Source organism: Lissotriton helveticus, chromosome 5_1 (genome assembly GCF_964261635.1).
Source record: "Lissotriton helveticus chromosome 5_1, aLisHel1.1, whole genome shotgun sequence".
In the NCBI taxonomy this organism is placed as follows: domain Eukaryota; kingdom Metazoa; phylum Chordata; class Amphibia; order Caudata; family Salamandridae; genus Lissotriton; species Lissotriton helveticus.
In genome coordinates, this window is record NC_136065.1 from 1,516,330,320 (window position 1) to 1,516,349,573 (window position 19,254).

The window sequence follows — 19,254 nt, forward strand, 5'->3', positions numbered from 1 at the left end:
AACTCTCTTGATAGAAAACGACCAGCATAGGTCAGTAAAATACCAGAATCACTTTAGCATTCCCTAGCTTCCAGGCCATAGAAAGTTGTCTTCCACAAGCACCTGTATATAATAACATTTTTTTTCGAATCTTGTATTGTCAGTGACATGATCACCGAAAGCACCTATTTTATATTAAAAGCAAAGCTTTGGACTATACTATTTCCCCGCTGAAAGGCAATATTTCTCTCCATGTGTCCCATTACCTGGTGTGTTCCACAGCTTGGTGTTTACTTCCCCTCCATGTTAAAGAACAGTAGATGTTTCAGCTCTCAGGCTAATGTCTTGCATAGCTAAAAACATATTGGGTACCAAAGGATTGCATTGCAAATGTGTGTTTTCCATTTAGTATCAAACCACCTTTTCTGTAATGAAGTACATCAAAGTCCATCCATGCACAAACATTGAAAACTCACTGTACAATAAGTGTGGCCCGACCTTCAACAGATAAAGCATACAACTTCTCATTGCAATAATGCCTACCTTCTTCCAGGGGTACTTGAAAGAGTAGTCACCGAAACAGGTGTTCGGCTCTCGCGTAGAGCTTTAGCTTCTTTTACCTGAAAACAAAACCAGGAGTAACTAACTGTATTTTTAGATTATATTCTGGTTTCTTGTTAATTTTACTGCAAAATATTTAACTAGAAGTGATTTTAAAGTATTCCTCAAAAGTAGTTTCTCAGGCCGACAGTTAATAAAGAGTACATTTTTGGTGGTGGTTCACCACGTTAATTAAAATATAAAGTTGATATTACCACACCTTTAAGTAAGATGAGTGTTTTAGTGGGGCTGACAATTGGACAGCTATGCTCCCTAAAATAGAGGTGTGAATATAAGATTTATAATTGTAACCCCTATTTGATTTGAGTGAAATGTTATGTCAGCATTTATAGAACATTTATTCGCCACACACTGTATTAAGTAATACAAAAGCTGTGCTTAAATTTATGCTAACAATAAAACACCATTATCATCAGTAAACCGTTGTTGGGATGAGCCCGTGATGTTTAGAAAGAACACTTGAAATTCGATTCTCTTCGTAGATTGCATCTCTGCTGTTAGAAATGGGATGCCTGGCTGACTGAGGCTTGCGCCAAAGCCAGACAAAAACCACCACTCTAGTTAGGGCAAGGTAGTTACCCTCCAAAGATAACCCCTGCTCACCCCCTTGGTAACGTGACACGAGCAGTAAGGCTGATCCCGGAATCGTTGTGAGTTAAGCATTTGCACACGCACCCACCACCACCAACAACAACATCCCAGGCTCCACACAAGGTTATAGCACGAATGGCCTTTGTATTCTCAAAACACCTTAGAGTGGTAACCAACTTATGTACACTGTGCCATCTGGCGTGGGGCCATATTTACAAGGGGATATTTATATAGGACAGGGCCACATGGACCACTATCCGGAATAAGCACTTGGTCAAACTAGCATTCTGTAGAATTAGCCCTTGGTAGAATTAGCACTTTGTAGAATTAACACTTCGTACACTTAGTACATGGAATAATTGTAGCACCAAATAGCAAATGTAGCACGCAACCAGTAACCACTGGTAGACGGTAAGTACATCCTACGCAAGCCTGACCACCTTAGGCCTTTATCTTGCAGGGAACCATGAACTCACTCGCATAACTATACTAAGCAAAACCACCTCCTAAGCATAAACACATGTAGAGGCATCGGAACAACGGGTGCGCAAAACATACTACGCACAGTACATTTCCTACCACCCCAAAGCCTTAGTACCCAACTCACATTAGCACCAAAATCACGTTAGGCACCGAAATCACGTTAGGCACCGAAGTCACGTTAGGCACCGAAGTCACGTTAGGCACCGAAGTCACGTTAGGCACCGAAGTCACGTTAGGCACATAAGTCACGTTAGGCACATAAGTCACGTTAGGCACATAAGTCACGTTAGGCACATAAGTCACGTTAGGCACATAAGTCACATTAGGCACATAAGTCACATTAGGCACATAAGTCACATTAGGCACAGAGTGGGCACAAGCAACAACTAAATAAGTTCCACAGAGATCAAATGGGGGGGTTGGCTCGCGCGCAAGGACCAGAAATCGCTCCAAGGATGCAACCCCAAAAGGCAAAAAGGTCAGGGGGGAACCTGCCAGAAGGGCCAAGTCCAACATCTGCTATGTGCAGTAGCAACTACAGTTATAAGGTTCTTCTCAGAAGTTCTACTTGCAAATGGGCTCATAACATGGATTCCATATGCTTTGCCCTCAAACCTCTCACTGTCTCCTTAAGAGAGAGCCAATTTTTCAGTGGTGTCGTGCAAGGGTTAGGGAAAGGTCCATGGCCATGCTAAGCTACTTACTACAATACTTACCACCCCACAGATCCCCAACCTATGTCAATTTTGATGGGTCTTGGTGAGAAAAAACCTTGTGGAATGAAAGAGCCAGTCGGTAGAAAAAACAGAATTTCCTCTCAGCAAGTACTTTGCTCTCACGGACCATTTTTTTCCCCACCCTAATTTTTCTTCGCCAGTTTCTGTGTCTGCAGTTTTATACACCATAAAATATCGCAGTCCTTACCAACAACCTTGCACCTTTTTCATACGTCTCAGTCTGTGCGATTACTTGGCTATCTTTTCACCCAAAGCACACTCTTTATCCACTTGTAGGAAAATGGAATGTTCTGTGGTATGGCTGGATAGCCTTACTATGTAATATAATCACAATACCACAAAGACGGTCCTTGTAATCACACTAATAAATCCTAAGCTTAGGCTTGTAGAGTGGCAAAGAGAAGTCAGGCTTTACCAGAACATGTGTTAAGCATTTCAGAGTACTAAAATGGGCGATAAGTAATTGACACAGCTCCTGGGAAATCCGACACCAATTTTTAAAGTGAGTGTAATTTTTATTTAGGCACCAAAATGAACGGAATAGCATACATATAAATGGAGTTATAAGAGTTTTGAAGACCTATTAAATTAGTGCTGAAAAACATATGAAGAAAACATTGTGCTGAATAAGAAAAACCGCTATGAACGGGTCGCTTGCAGGTCGAATTACGTGTAACCCTTACTGGGTTATGGTCATGCAGGTCCCAGGCCATGACAGTAGGAGCAGTGTTACCAAGCCCTTGGAGTCTGGGTACAGAGTTGTCTTGGCTGTCCATCGTGCTGAACAGGAGCCTAAGTTGGTGCTGATTTTACCATGTACATTGTGCTACAAGAGGCAGAATGCAAAAACACGACAGATGCACAGCTGCTGACGTAGGATGATGATTGCATGGTGTTCCCTTTCGATGCATCTTTGAGTGTGTGGGTTGGTTACCTGATTAGTGAACAACAAACGTGCGTTAAGCAAAGTAAAAAGATACTGCATCATCACTGGCTCCAGGAGAGTGAGATAGCAGCCTGAAACTTCCTGGCAGGTGAAACGTCAACTCTCAAAATGCACTGGACCACCTGGATGCGGGTAATTCCATGGAGGGCCCGATGGCCAGTGATTCTTTGGATCTAGCAAGTGTTTTTACCTGCCGTTTGCGGGGGACTAGTGCCACTAGTCCAGGGGAGTCCGAGGATGCTTTTGGTTCCTACAGTGGACCCTCTCGTTGAGAGTGCCGGGTTTTAGTCAAGGACAAGTGTTGTTCACACTGTTCCAAGTCTGTTGACACAGGGAGAAAGTATCCTACTTTTGCTCTGGTGCAGTGGGCAAAGTCCTGTTGCCTGTGACACAGGTCTCGTCTTCATCCTTCCTTGATGCAAGTTGTTAAGATCTGAGGTTCTGGTGTCAGGGGTCCCTTAAATCCTAGATTTCGGTGTATTAGGGTTGCAGGAGCTTGTAGCCAATAGGCAGCTAGTCTCTGCAGCTAGTCCGCCCTTGGGGTGGCCACATCCGGGGAGTAGGTCGCCTTTACTATCCAGAACCCGATCTTCATCCACTTCTCAAGATAGCAGAAATCAGATTGTGGTGTACAGACCAGGCTAATCATCTTTTAAGGTGTGGCCATCCTTTTGGGGGTGTAGACCTCTTTGCATAGCTAACTTCCTGCCTGCCTAGGTGCAATTGTGCTGTGGGCAGGAGGAGGGCTAGGGACATACATCCCTGCACTTATATGGCTCCCCTTACTGCACCCGGACTCCTGTGCGGAGGAAGCCTGCCTTAGGGGTGTCTGATGTATATTATAGGCAGTACATTTGACTCTGCCATACTCATTTTGTACTGCATTTACCAGGATGCAAAGGGGTGAACTGCTGGGGTGTGAGGCAGTGTGCTCTCAACCCCCTTTCTGTTAAAAAGGCTCCCTTGAGCCAGCAAGCTGACAAGCTTTGGAGATGCACCTGTGAGTAGTACTGTGACCTGGGAGTAATTTGGCAGCATTTCCAGCAACCTCAGATTACTTACTTTGCTTTCTACTACTGCTACTCTATGGATGAAGGGCTGAACCCAGCAACACATGTCTAGAGATATACAGCGATGTCTGCACCAACTTTGGTGCAAAGCGACCACTACATTTCAAGTGGGCACACATTTTGTACTGCATTTACCAGGATGCAATGGGGCGAAATGTGGTGGGATGTGAGGCAGTGTGCTCCCAACCCCCTATAATTTATTATACATGCCACACAACATAATATTGTGCTCTTCACAAAACCTGGTACTAGAGTTGCTCAAATTTACCCTTTCAAACAAGCTGTGGCACCATGAAGAAAAACTCCCTTGCTTGACCTATTGTAAGAGGGCCTGCTCCAGCATAATCTGTTATGTCGAATTGCTCTGTGTTGAGGTTGTATCAATTGGGTTTGGTGGAAATCTACCCATGGTCTAAGCTTGTGACTCCGAACTAGTTGCGGGGAATCATTTTATATACCTGCCTGCTTGCCTACTGAAACTAATATAATTATGCAAACAGAACTGCCTTCAGTATTCCCTCCACTTGGCAACCAAGGTTCCGATTAACAGCTTCCATGTGTGATTTGGTTGACCTGTTTAAGAGTAAAAAAGCTTCTATGGGGAGGCTGATATATTACAAGAATGAGATGATTCACAACTTAAATGTTTTCCTTTTCATGGAGATTGAAATCAAATTTCGCCTCCATTTTCTGGTAATTTAGCAACAGTATTTTATGTAGGGGTGGAGTATAAATTAAAGCGACTATAGGTATGCTTCAATGTGACTAGAGATGCTTCTTCGTATTTCAGTGGATATACACATCACTCACTATTATTTCATTAATATCAGCCATGCTGTTTATATTGGCCCACTCTGCCTCGTTTCCCATGTATCTTAAAAATAAGATAGTTCTCCATACTGCAGAAAATCCCGATAGCCAACTTGTTGTTATGGTAGGTAAAATACACCAGGTAAATGTTTGGCTTTGTTAATCCCTATTCTTGATAGGGACATACATGGAAGGGGTTTTCTAATGACATATGCATTTTGCATTAGTCAGGCTTAATTGTATGACAAACATGAACGTGCTATCTCTTTAGTGTGTATGTGAAAGGCTTAGGGCTGCAAACTGTTTTGAATGATGATAGCAAACTGTGCGATATTGCATTATTGTTTATAATCAGATTGAATAGTTGTGATAATTAAAATAACAAATGCATCAAACTAGAAACATACATTCTGCTGCCCAGAGAGCTACATTTAGTGACCAATATTAAAAAGGTATCCGGCATGGCAAAGGGCTAATGTGGAAGGAAGCCTGTTGTGATACAATCACTTGCCTTTCGGATGTGTCTCTAAGGCGTTGATCACACAGTGATGGCACATACAAAAGTCTGCACTGCCACCCCTATCTAGAGGAAATCACTCGGGAAAAGGGTAAGGAGACCTACGAATTTGGGAGCAGCAGACAAGAATGCTGGTTGCTAGGGGAAAATGCAGGAGAGCAGTTATAACTGCAAGCCTGGGAGCTTCCTTAAGGTATGTGGGGATAGTACATGGCTTGACATGAGGTAGTGAAGGAAAATTCTAATCATTTCGCCAATACAATTAGACTCCCAATATAGATATTGGCGGCAGGTAGAGTTTAAACAAATTATTGCAAATATGGGGGATGTGCAAAATAAATGCTCTGGATTTTTCATATGTTCATCTTATTCCAAATCATGGCTTCTGATAATACAGTAAATGTAATTGTTCTTATTCACAAAATGTGTGTGCCGATTGTGCATTATAAATAACCTATTAAACATCAACTACTGCACGCCTACTGCTTTTTGGCTTTGTAGGGAGGTGGTCAGGTGAGGGTTCTCTCATCAACAAATAACCCCTGCTAATAATATATTCTCTGGCAAGGTTGCCTGATTTGTAGCGCCCAGGCTCTAGATTAGATTAACTCGTCATAGATAAATGTGTGCAACACCTCTTTATTTCGTAAGAGGTGCGATAAGCAAGAATCTCTTGAGGCTGAGGAAATTGGTCTGGGTGCTCCCTTTGATTTTGGGTATATGAGGTGGGGTGGAGATGTAGGTTATGGGAGTGGTGTATTCACAACAAGGTGCCTGAATGTGTCACAAACCTTAATCATCTTTTGAAGCCCTGAGACCCTGAACCATTCGATACACAGAAGTTGACCGGAGACATCCAGAATTGTTTTATCATTTTCCTTGGAGATAAGTGAGATAAGATTCGATAAGCACTTAAAGAATTGACTCTTATTCTGAGTACCACGTTTGAGTCTTTGTGAGCAGGGAGTGGAGACCTAGAGAATGCACACCCAACCCTTATTGCCTATTTGATGGCTGGGGAGTAGCAGAACTTGTATATACCAGAGAGCTATTTTACTCCTGGATTGAACTAGAATTTGGGGATGCTTAAGGGCCATTCACAAAGTTCATCAAGATTGATCCTCCATTTCACTACAGTTTATTTGTGTATATTGGTGGGTCTTTGGCATACAAACTCCCACATACAGTGCAAAGGGTATGTCTAGGGCCACTTAAAGCTCCAGGACAAACCTGGCCAGTACAAGCTACATACTCTCCGTGCCCAGAACGAGATCACCTATATAATGGAAGAGCCCATGGTGGATGCTCACTGAGATTATAAATATATACAGACATTTGAGACCATATGTGTTAACAGCATTGATGTACGGAAATTGGTGATTGTTTAAAAGCCTACATGGACATAAGCTAGAGTTATTAATTCACAGATGAAAAAATGCAATAATGGGTTGCTGCCCAAGGAAACCGAATGAAATAACTTTTTGGTTAGCAAGAAAAACCTACCGGTTGGAAGCACATTTCCTCTTTGTACTCTGCAGGTTAAACATTGAATACTAAATATGCTTGCCAATGAGTATGGTACAAAACATACAACAGTGTCATTAATAGGGAAATGTATTTGCTCCCCCCACTGCCACCTGTGCATGGCTAGCAATGGCGTGCCTTTAGTTGCTTTGCTGCCTGAAGTATTGAAGCAGATTTAGGAACAGCACGAAGGATCCACTACAGTAGATTTAGGGATGAAATTTACATCTGATATAGACACATGGTCCTAGCCCTTTCTGCAGGGTCACCACAGAATATTGCCTTCCTTTTCAGAACCTGTATTTGTGTGTGCTTTTTGGACTCTGCACAATATGCAATAAAGAGCGTGTGCTCTCTCCCTTCTAAACATGGTTAAGTAGGTATAGACCTGATCGGTCATGTAATTTACCTAGAAGTCCTTAGTGTATGGTACTACATGTATCCAGGGCATGTAAATAAAATGGTAGTAGTGGGCTGCAACACATATTGCTCCACCCACTAAAATAGTACTGTAAAACCTGTCTCAAGCCTGAGTCAGTTTTAAAACTTCCACATTGACCTGGCAAAATAAATCTTTTGTCAAAACAAATGAATTAATACAAGCCATCTTTTATTCAAGAATCCCCAAACTGAAAAATGCTCTCTGGCAACATTTTTGCATGCAGGCCTGATTTGTGCACTGCCCCAGTAGCATGGATTCTACAATTCCATACCTAGACAGGTGTGACATTGCACACCAGCCTCGAACCGCACAGCCATACAGGTGTAAGTAGTAAGTCACCTGGATCAGCCTGTCCTTTGTTACCCATGACGGATTGGAGGATGGCCAGGGCAAAAGGGGAGAACTGGCAAGAACCAGTTTAGGGTTAGATGAAGGTGGAGTCCTCCACACAGACTGGCACTTGGTATGAGTCAGAACCTCATCTGAACGCTCCTGTACCATAGAAGATTCAGTTGAAGGAATGTCCTGCTGCCTAGAGAAAGAAGTCTAGACCTGCTTTTTTTTTTTAACCCAGCTACCCAGTAGTGACTCCCCAAGAGTTAGTTGGCTGACCCCCTCTTTGAGCTACAGGGAGACAACATGCTTCCAGAGGCCTTTCCAGCTGACCTGGCCTGGTCCTCATTGATGGCCTCTCCGGAAGTGAGCACTGACCACCCAAGTGTTATGTTATAGTGTATTTATACCGCGCACATATACTCATGAGTGTCCTGGCGCGCAAAGTGACCGTGATAAAGTGGAGCAAAAAATTTAAATCAGCTAATTAAAAAGGAAAGTCTGGAGTCCTGAATATACTGTAATTCCGAGGGAAAGGAATTCCATGCTATTGCTGCTTTAACGGAGAGGGACTGACCCCCCAGCCGCGTCCTTCGGAATCGGGGGATCGCCATTCGTCGTTGGGTGGCTGAGCGCAAAGATCTGCTTGGGGCATAGAAAGCAAGATGCTTCCTGATATACAACGGTCCAAGACAGTGCAAGGCTCTATGAGCCAGAGTGAGGGCTTTAAATTGCACTCTGTGGGCCACAGGAGGCCAATGCAGATCTCGTAAATGCTGTCTTACGCTTGATCTTCCAGAGATGTTAAACAGAAGTCTGGCCGCGGCATTCTGTATGGTTTGCAATTTTTTTAACAGGTATCCAGGGATGCCAATGTACAAAGCATTGGCATAGTCAATGCGAGAGAGAATGAGGGCACGGGCGAATATTTCCTTGGCTGGCCTCGGTAGCATGGGGAAGAACCTTCTTAGTGATGTAAGAGTACCAAGGCAGACTCCGGTGAGTTTCTTAATTTGCACCGAAAACCAAAGGTCTTCTCCAAAGCAGACCCCCAAGTTCTTTGCTGGATCGCCCTCTTAAGTTGGGTCGTGGGAAGTCTGGTGGCCATAGGGTTTCTTTAAAGGCAGGAGAAAACTGACCGTACAGAAGGACCTCCGACTTGTCCTCGTTGCACTTCAGTTGGGTATGTGCAAGCCACTTCAAAACGGACGAGAGACATTTCTGGGCAGTTTCTATTGACAAGTCGGAGTACTTCCAGGTAAATAGGAGCTGGCTGTCATCAGCATGAGCTATTATTTTTTCTCCCAGCTCCTCTGCAAGAAAAATCAGAGGAGTCAGATAGATATTGAAGAGCAGGGGGCTCAGAGTAGAACCCTGTTGAGCTCCTGCATACATTTTCCTGGCAGCCGATGAAAAATGGTGGCATCCAGACCTGCTGAGTGCACTCTTCCAGAAAGGATTTCATCCAATCCCAAGCAGGGCCAACGATGCCTATGTTTGAAAGCGGGCAAGAAGTTGTTGGGGCACCGTATCGAAGGCGGCAGAGAGGTCAAGCGGAATCAAGGCCGCCCACGTCCAGGCACTCCCTAATCGCCTCAGCCATTTCCTCCAGTGCGGTCTCAGTGCTATATGAAGCCCTAAAACCGGATTGTGCTGGGTGGAGAGCACCGGATTCCTCAACGTAGGCCTCAAGCTGTCAAAAACCACCTTTTCACATACCTTTGTCAATGCCGGTAAGAGAGAGATTGGGCGATAACTAGTGAGTTTGAAAGGCTTTTTTAAAAGTGGCAAGAGCTTGGCCTGTTTCCAATTCAGAGGTACAGTAGCAGTCTGTACAGATAAGATTAATAATCGTATTTACCTCTGGATAAACCATCTCTGCAACTCCAGCCAGAACTCTAGCTGGACATGGGTCTGTAGGAGAGCCCGACTTGAGTGACTTAAGGATGGCCAATGTATCCGACCCAGCAATGGGCAGAAACTTCATAAATAGAGGAGCTGATGGAATGGAAGCTAAAAGTGGCAACGGGGGAGAAACCCTTTTCACCAGGGAATCCGTCCCTAGGCTATCTTGCATGTTCTGTATTTTCTCAGTAAAGAAAGAAGACAGCTTCTTGCACCATTGAGTTGAAGCTGGAAGGGCCATTTGTTCAGCGCAGGGTCCCAGAAAGCTTCTAACAATAGAGAAAATGTCCTTACTATTGTTATTAGCTTTAGCAATCCGCTCCGCATAAAAACTGCTTTTCGCCTCCCCAATGGCTGCATAGTAGTCTCTCCGAGCTTTGTGAAGAGCGATTTTAGCTAAGGGACAGTACTTCCGACACCAGCATCGTTTTTTACAACCCAGTTTAAGCTCTCTAAGAGTCCCCGGTACCATGGTTTGGGTGGAGTATGTCTCGGTTGTCTGTTGGAAAGGGGTTTAGAAGCGGAGCTAACCCTTTGACTGATCCAGGTGGCAAAACTGTCTACCACTCCTTCAAGATCATGGGCGGCCAAAGGGAGTGAGAGTAAAAGGGCCGAGATATCAATCTTCCGTGACGGCTTGCTTTGGGCTGAGGCTACAGAGGAAGGGGGCTTCCATTTGGTCCAGGAAAACCGGATCAATTAGTGATCTGACCAAGTGACCTGGAGGGGGTCAGTAGCAGACAAGGCAAAATGATAACAGACCAAGTCAATCATATGTCCCCCCTTATGGGAGGGAGACTTGATCCACTGGGTCAATTGTGCCAGATTAAACAAATCCATTAGTTCCCTGGAGTCAGTCGCCTACGGGCAATCTAAGTGGATGTTGAAGTCGCCCAGAAGTAGGAAATGTGAGAAGTGAAGGGCACAGGGGAAAATGACATCATCCAGGGCTTTCAGAAAGGCTCCAGGAGGGCCAGGGGGACGTTAAACCATAGTACCACCCAGCGTATAATGGGGCGACTTGACAATGATAAGAGCCTCCTCATCCACTAACCCCACATTCTGATAGATACATCTGCCAGTGGATTCCTCACCTTGTGAATATCCCCCTTGCGTCAGCAACATTCGGAAATTCTTTTTTGTAGCTTCGCGCAGACGTGGACGACGTCATAGAGGCACGGCATCGTGCGCGACTCCGCTGACGTCACAACACCATAATAGTCCCACGCCGGCGTGATGACATCAGTTCCCTTTTTTCCGCGTCGTTGACGCTAACGGTTTCGGGGAATCTCTGTAGCTGTTAGTAACTTTGTTACTGTTTTCTTGATTTTCCTGCTTCTTTGTGTCTCTAGTGATGTCGACTAAGAAGACCAGGTTCAAGCCTTGTAGGGAGTGCGGCAAGATGTCTATCACGGACCTGCACGAGGATTGTATCTGGTGCCTGCGTTCGGACCATGATGTCGACGGCTGCTCTTCGTGTAGAAAAATTAACCGGAAGGCGCTTCGTGAGAGGGAGACCAAGCTTCTGATGGCAAAGTTGAGAGGTAGTAAAGAAAAGAAGACGTTGGGATCACGTTCGAGAAGGGCGAGGTCGAAGTCGAGGTCGCGGTCAAGATCCCGTACGGCGTCGCCTTCGAGGTCTTCATCTGATCATGCTTCGAAGTCGAAGAAAAAACATAAGAAACAAAGGCATGTATCTCGACATCACTCCAGTAAGGATTCGGACTCTAGACCGAAGTCGCCTAAGAAGAAGCATGGGAAGGAGTTTGTGTCTCCATCGCCGGAAGTCTTGGATCCAGAAGGTAAGGCTTCGCCTTTGGAAACGTGAGCTCATTCACCGACTCCGGTTCCGAATCCATCTCCGGAGCCGTCCCTGGCTCGAGAGGATGAAGAGGTCCCTTTGGATGAGGGTTCAGTACCTGTGGAAGAAGAGGCGAATCCGGAGCCTATAAAGGGTCAGTCTGAGCGTTCTCACCCTCCTTTCCCGACCCCAGGTCAAGACCATTCGGCATTTTTAAATGCTATGTATGGTGTCTTTTCCAGAGCATGGTACCCCTCTGGTGCACCTTTGGGTCCTATGGGTCCTCTTGCTTTTAATTTAGGAGTTCCTTACTCCTATGCTCCAGCTCCCTTCATGCCTTTCATGCTGGCTCCAACGCCGCCTAGGCAGTACTCGGCTCCGCTGAGGTTGTCGACGCCGATACCAACGTCGCCTGCTCCGAGTCGACCTCTTGAACAGCGCCCTGGGCCTTTGGAGTCGATCCCGACGTCGATCCCGGCTCCGTCGGAGTCGTTCACGGATCCGACGGCGCGGCTGTTGAGGGAGAGATCTAGGAGAGCTGCTCAGCGCCTCTTGGAAGAACAAAGGTATAGGGAGGCTGAGGCTGAGATGGAGGAAGGTGAGCTTCAAGATGATTGTTTTGAAGATCTAGCGGAGGCTAGTGGTCTGGAGCTTTCTCCTGAATGGGAGCTGCCATCTGTATCTGATGCTCCTTCAAAGGATGTTAAGCCATACCACATGGTCATGAGGAAGGCTGCAGAACTTTAGAATTTAACCTTGCCTACGGTCTAATTTAAATCTAATCTTCTGACTGAGGTTCTCCATTCCCCAAGTTCTGTAATTGAGCCGTTGCTCCCTTTTAATGAGGTTTTAACTGAGCCTATTTTTGAGGTTTGGAGCAAGCCTCTAACAGCTCCTGCAGTGTCTAAAAGTGTTGCAAGGAGGTATAGAGTTGCACCTGGGGACCCTGAATTTTGAACGTCACATCCTTCGCCTGAAAGTCTTGTTATTCAGGCAGCCTGTTCTAAAAAGACTGTGGGCGCATTTCCTCTAGTGCCTGGGGATAAGGATGCCAAGAAACAGGACCAGACTGCTAAGAAGTCCTTTTCTTCAGCAAGTATGGCTTTAAAGTCAACTAATGGCACTTGCCTTATGGGGAGATAGTCTCATGCCCTTATGGATTTGCTGCGTCTGTTGTCTCCTAAAATTCCTGATGACAACAGGAAGGATTTTGAGGAAGTGTTGACTGATGCACAGGCGGCTGCACGCCAGGTGATCCAGAGTGGGCTGGACACTGCTGATTCGGTTGCTCGCATCATGGGAACCGCTGTTGCCTCTAGATCTGCCTGGCTGAAGTCATCGGACTTTTCGGCTGATGTTCAGGCCACATTATTGGATCTGCCTTTTGACGGTGTTGGACTTTTTGGAAAAAAAGCTGACGCAGCCATAGAGAGATTTAAGGACTGTAGGGCTACTGCCAAATCTTTGGGGCTGCAGACCAGGGGTTCATCTACCAAAAGGTATAGAGGTTTTCAACGTTCTTCCTTTCGCCCCTACCGGCAAGGTCAACAGCAGCAGCAGCAGCAGCAAAACCCTCTGTACAGGTCTTACAGCGGTAAGCAAAGAGCTCGTCCTCAAGGACGTCAGGCCTCCTCCACCTCTTCCAACCCCCCAGCCACAAAAAAGCAGCCCTAGATCCGCCATTCAGGATCACGCGGGTCCTGTAGGGGGTCGTCGTACCTATTTTCTACGGGATTGGGAATCGGTTACATCAGATCTTTGGGTTTTCAATCTCGTAGAAAATGGGTATACTCTTCCCTTTCGGGAAATCCCTCCAAATTACCCTCCTTGCCAAGGTTTTTGCACGGAGGAACACCTGTTACCCCTGCAGGAGGAAGTCCAGACACTGTAAAGAAAGGGTGCGATAGAGTTGGTTCCCAAGCAGGAAATGGGTCAGGGATGCTACTCCCGGTATTTCCGGATACCCAATAAGGATGGCAGGCTTCGTCCAATCCTGGATCTCAGGATCTTGAACCTTTACCTGAAACAGGAGAAGTTCAAGATACTCACCCTTGCACAGGTTCTTCAGGTGCTGATGGAAGAAGACTGGATGGTGTCAATAGACTTGCAGGATGCATATTTTCACATCCCTATCCTGCAGTCGCACAGGAAGTATCTCCGTTTTACGGTGGGTTCACAGCACTACCAGTTTGTGGTCCTACCGTTTGGTCTTACTACTGCGCCTCGAGTTTTCACCAAGGTGATGGCTGTGGTGGCAGCACATCTCAGAAGATAGGGGATACCGGTATTCCCGTATCTGGACGATTGGCTGATCAAAGCCGAATCCCCAGAGATAGTGCTCCATCATTTGCAAGAAACAACTCAGTTGTTACACAGGTTGGGTTTTTCGATAAATGTACCCAAATCTCACCTGGTGCCCTCCCAGCGCAACCTGTTCATAGGTACGGTACTGGACACAACTGTGTGTCGTGCATTCCCTCCACCTCAAAGGATTCACGACATACAGGAGGTGGACCTGTTCGCCACTCGCGAGAATGCTCACTGCCTGTCATTCTGCAGCCTCCAGTATCCGATGCGGGGAGCCTTGGGGGACGCGTTTCAGTTGAGTTGGGACTCACGGCTCCTTTACGCGTTTCCCCCCCATACCCTTGATTCCTCAGGTTCTGAGGAAGATTCGCCAAGACCGGGCCCAAGTTATATTGATCGCCCCGGATTGGCCAAGAAGGGTGTGGTACACAGATCTTCTCCACCTCTCCTCATGCCTGCAGCTCCGTCTCCCTTTCAGGGTAGATCTCCTCTCTCAAATGGAGGGGCAGGTTCTACACCCCCACCTCCAGACCTTACACCTTCATGCCTGGCGATTGAACGGGCCAACTGGAATTCCTTTTCTCTCCCACACGATGTGGTGGATGTCATTCTTTTAGCCAGGCGTGACTCCACTAAATCTATCTATTCGTATAGATGGTCTAAATTTGTCTCTTGGTGTGGAGAGAAATCCGTTGACCCTTAGAAGGCTCGTTTATCTGATATACTACAGTTTGCACTTTCTTTGGCGCAGCAAGGTTTTGCTGTGGCTATAGTCAAGGGTTATCTTTCGGCATTGTCGGCGTTTCTCTGTTTGCCGGATCAGCCGTCTTTATTCAAATCTCCTGTGGTTTTAAGGTTTCTTAAGGGTCTCACTAATAAATTCCCTCCTAATCCCTTTATTGTGCCTCAATGGGACTTAAATCTTGTCTTAATCTACTTGATGGGTTCTCCCTTTGAACCCTTGCACAAGTGTCCCATGAGACTTTTGTCTTTTTAGACGATCTTCCTGGTTGCAATTACCTCGGCAAGGAGGGTAAGTGAGCTTCAAGCTCTTAGTTCAAAGCCCCCATTCTTGACCATTCATGCTGAACGAATGGTTCTTAGGACCAGGGCTGCTTTTCTGCCTAAGGTGGTAACTCCCTTCCATCTAGGACAGTCTATGACCCTTCCTACCTTTTATCCTCCCCCTCACCCTTCCAAGGAGGAGGAGAGACTACACCGTCTGGAGCCTAAGAGGGCGGTGAGCTTTTATCTCGATAGGACTAAAGACTATCGTGTGGATGACCAGCTCTTTGTGGGATTTGCTGGCAGCAAGAAAGGAAGAGCGGTGCACAAGCGCACTCTTTCAAGATGGATTATTCTATGCATCAAGATCTGCTACTCCTTGGCGGGTTAGGACCCTCCAGAGGATATAAGAGCTCACTCTACTAGAGCAAAGTCATCAACATCTGCTTTGTCTTGAGGTGTACTTGTTGAGGACATTTGTAGGGCGGCTACTTGGGCCTCCCTCCACACTTTTGCAAAGCATTACTGTTTGGATGCTGAGGTGAGGAGGGACGGTCACTTTGCGCGCTCTGTCCTCCAAGATTTTTTGGTATAGGAGAATGGGCACCCTCCTCCGGGAGTGGGGACTGCTGTGGGACTCCATTCACAAGGTGAGGAAACCACTGGCAGATGTATCTATCAGAAGAACAAATTACTTACCTTCGGTAATGCTTTTTCTGGTAGATACAGTATCTGCCTGTGGATTCCTCACTGACCCATCCGCCTCCCCGTTGTCCACTCTTCTATACCTGAGTTACTGTAATGTAATGTATATATATTTTATTGTCAAGGAAATGTTTTGTTTCAATTGCTTTCCTGCATTTGCTTCACACTGTGTTTTATTTTGACATTTATGTACTGTGTATACTGTGTACATATCTACTGTCATTGGTCCGTCCGTGTGCCTCGAAGGCACGGAAAAAAGGGCGGAACTGATGTCATCACGCCGGCCTATTATGGTGTTGGTGACGTCAGCGGAGTCGCACGCGATTCCGTGCCTCTATGACGTCGTCCACGTCTGCGCGAAGCTACAAAAAAGAATTTCCGAATGTTGCTGACGCAAGGGGGATATTCACAAGGTGAGGAATCCACAGGCAGATACTGTATCTACCAGAAAAAGCGTTACCGAAGGTAAGTAACTTGTTCGTTACCTCACTGGAGAAAATCCAAGTGTCCCTGAACACCACTGTGGTCGCGCCCCCCCTCCCAATTTTGCGGTCCGCTCTTGCAATTTCGTAGCCCGGAGGGATGGCTAGCTCAACCACAGGGGTGCAGGACTCATTGAGCCAAGTTTCAGTTATCAAGTGCTGTTCTCAAGCTCCCGGACCCTTGGCTGGAGTCAAGAGTGTACTCCTCCCTGCTCGACAGAATGTTTCACTGAATCTAGCAGTACAGTATGGGTTGACTCAGGGCCTTGCATTGTAGCACTTTGCAGCCCCTGATCGGCAGCTTTACTAGCTGACGGAGCTTGGCATAGACCATTGATGGACCTCTCAAACTAGTACTTAGTCTGTGGCTTCACCTGATCTGGTGCAGGACAACGCAAACGTCTTGCATTATCGCAGCTTTGGATAGGTGGCTTCACCGAATCTGATGCAAGATCTCTGTATTGTAGCACCTCGCAACTCCCGATAGGTGACTCAGTAGACCCAACACAGCACCGCCCATCCCCTGCACTAAGGGCAAAAGGTACAACTCCCAGCAGGCTTCACCTGTTCCCATACTCAACTGGCACTCCACTCACGAAAGGTTTCAATCTAAAAGGTGCTAAAGACGGAATCTAAATCAAGGGTGCCCTCCACTCAACAAGGCTATATTAACAGTAATGCCCTTGAAAAACCAATCACACTTTATATCTCGCTCAAGCGGCACCCCCAGCAGCAACGTTTTTTTTGTTAGGGGAGGGTCGCACTCCACATGTAGAGACTACCCCTGCACCTATGTGTGAAGCTTTGGCCAGGTGACATGGGACATTCACATCAATACTGTTCAAAAACTTGAGTGTGTAAAAAAAAAAAAAAATATATATATATATATATATATATACATACATATATACAATATAAAATATAAAATGCCTCACTTAAGCAACCACCAGGAGCTTCTCTGCTGCTACTCTCCAACATGCTCGCTTTCTTATCATTGACAGCTCCTATAAACCAGAGGAACCAACACCTCGACTAAATCAAATAGTGCTGCTTGTGTGTCCTTATCCAGTGTGATAAACATGTCTTAGCCTCCGTTAGTCCTCCTAAAGGAAGAACAACTGTCTTCCTCACAAACACACTAAAAATGAATTATATGTGGATCTAGCATGTATTTGTTTCATGCCCACACATGATTAAAAGCAAATCCCATGTTTAGACCATTTTAATGTAAACAGCCAACATGTTTCTTTGCCACACAACAACTTCCTGGCAATTTCAACAGAGCATAAGGACCAGTATTCACATGTATGCACTGGAGCATATGACCCCAGGTGGCTGCCTGCCAGTAGGACACATATAACTCAGTTTTAGTGTGTTTGTAAGGAAGACAGGTTTTCTTCCTTTATGAAGACCTAAGGAGTCCAAGATATGTGTGTCACACTGGATAGGGACACACTAGCAACACTTGCTGATCTAGCCTTGGGGTGTTGGTTCCCTTGGTTTGTGAGTACGGACTTTTCAGAAGAAAAGACTAATTGCAGCAAGAAAACCAGATGTCCCACCATAAACCTTTTAAGGAGAGAACATGGGTGGTGGCTATACTAGATAGTTGTAATAGAGAGAAATTGATCATTTCGAAATGTATGTAGGTTCTTTAGTAAAAAAACACCTCACCCATAGGTCTGGCAGTGGCTTCACTCTGCCCTTACTCTCGAAGTACCATGTATACAAACAAACCTTACACATACCACACCCTCATCCTTACAGTAAAAAAAATACAACAGAAACAAAACTAAACCTTGATAATTCTGTGAGGGCAACCTGGAGATAATGCCATGCTCCCTTTCCTCCAACGGAATAACTCGGAGAACACAACGTGTGGAGAAAATTGATATGCACATAATATATTGAGTCCTTCTCCCCAATGTCTCCCCACACTAATCTCTAATTGCACACAATCCATTATCGCCCTGTTGAATTTTCCACTGTACAATTTCCCTCGGAATGATACAAAGAACACTTCTGGTATTTGCTAACTTTTTTTTAAATTCTTCTATTTAACCTGACACAAATTGGGGGCCATTATCAGTCAAACTGTGATTTGGCAAATCCTCATGACTAAAGACTTCTGTTAAAAAAAGCGACTCTTGGTTTCAACACCAGAGGCCCCATAATATCCCCCACTTAGATGGCAAATACCTGTAACCCATTCCTGACTTAGTACACCTTGTAACTCAGCATGCAGTCACAACACTCCAATCCCTGGTGGCCAGTAACTCAAATATATTCTCGTCTTGCTCATTCCCTGGTGTCCTTCATGTCCGAATCACAGAGCCCTTTCTTTCAGCAGAGTAGGCAATACAAGTCTCATGCTACACAAAATAACATCTGCTTCCTCACAAAATCCATCTCTTATCTTCCTCAATTAAGTGCTCCAACTGTTATGCATGGCAGTATACATCTGCTGCAAAACTGAATCAGCCTCAGCTGCACTGACCCACTAATCCTGTGATATGCTGTCATCTGTGACCTTGCAAACCTTCACTTCCTCCTCATTAACCCACCTACTTTCTTCAACCACAGAACTGAAACAGGAAAGGCAGTCCACAACCTTGTTTCTAGGACCTGGGATGTAATGCACATCAAATTAAAACCCTGCAATCCAACAATACACTCCCTCTCAATAGTGAAATACTTCATCTCTGCCTCTCGCAAAGACCTAGACACATACACAATTGGCCTCAAATCATCCCCCTCCTGAATCCTTCTGCATGAGAACCGCTCCTAGTGCCATACCACTCCCATCCGTCATTGTGAAACAGTCTTTGGAAGGATCAAAACAACTTAGATTCCCGGCATTTCCTAATTCCTTCTTGCTATCCTGAAATTCCCTGTTACAATCCTCATTCCAAATTAATTATGTTGCTTTTTTAAGCAGCAACCTCATGCTTGGAGCTTGAGCAACAAAGTTGGAAATAAATTTAGCATAAAACTCT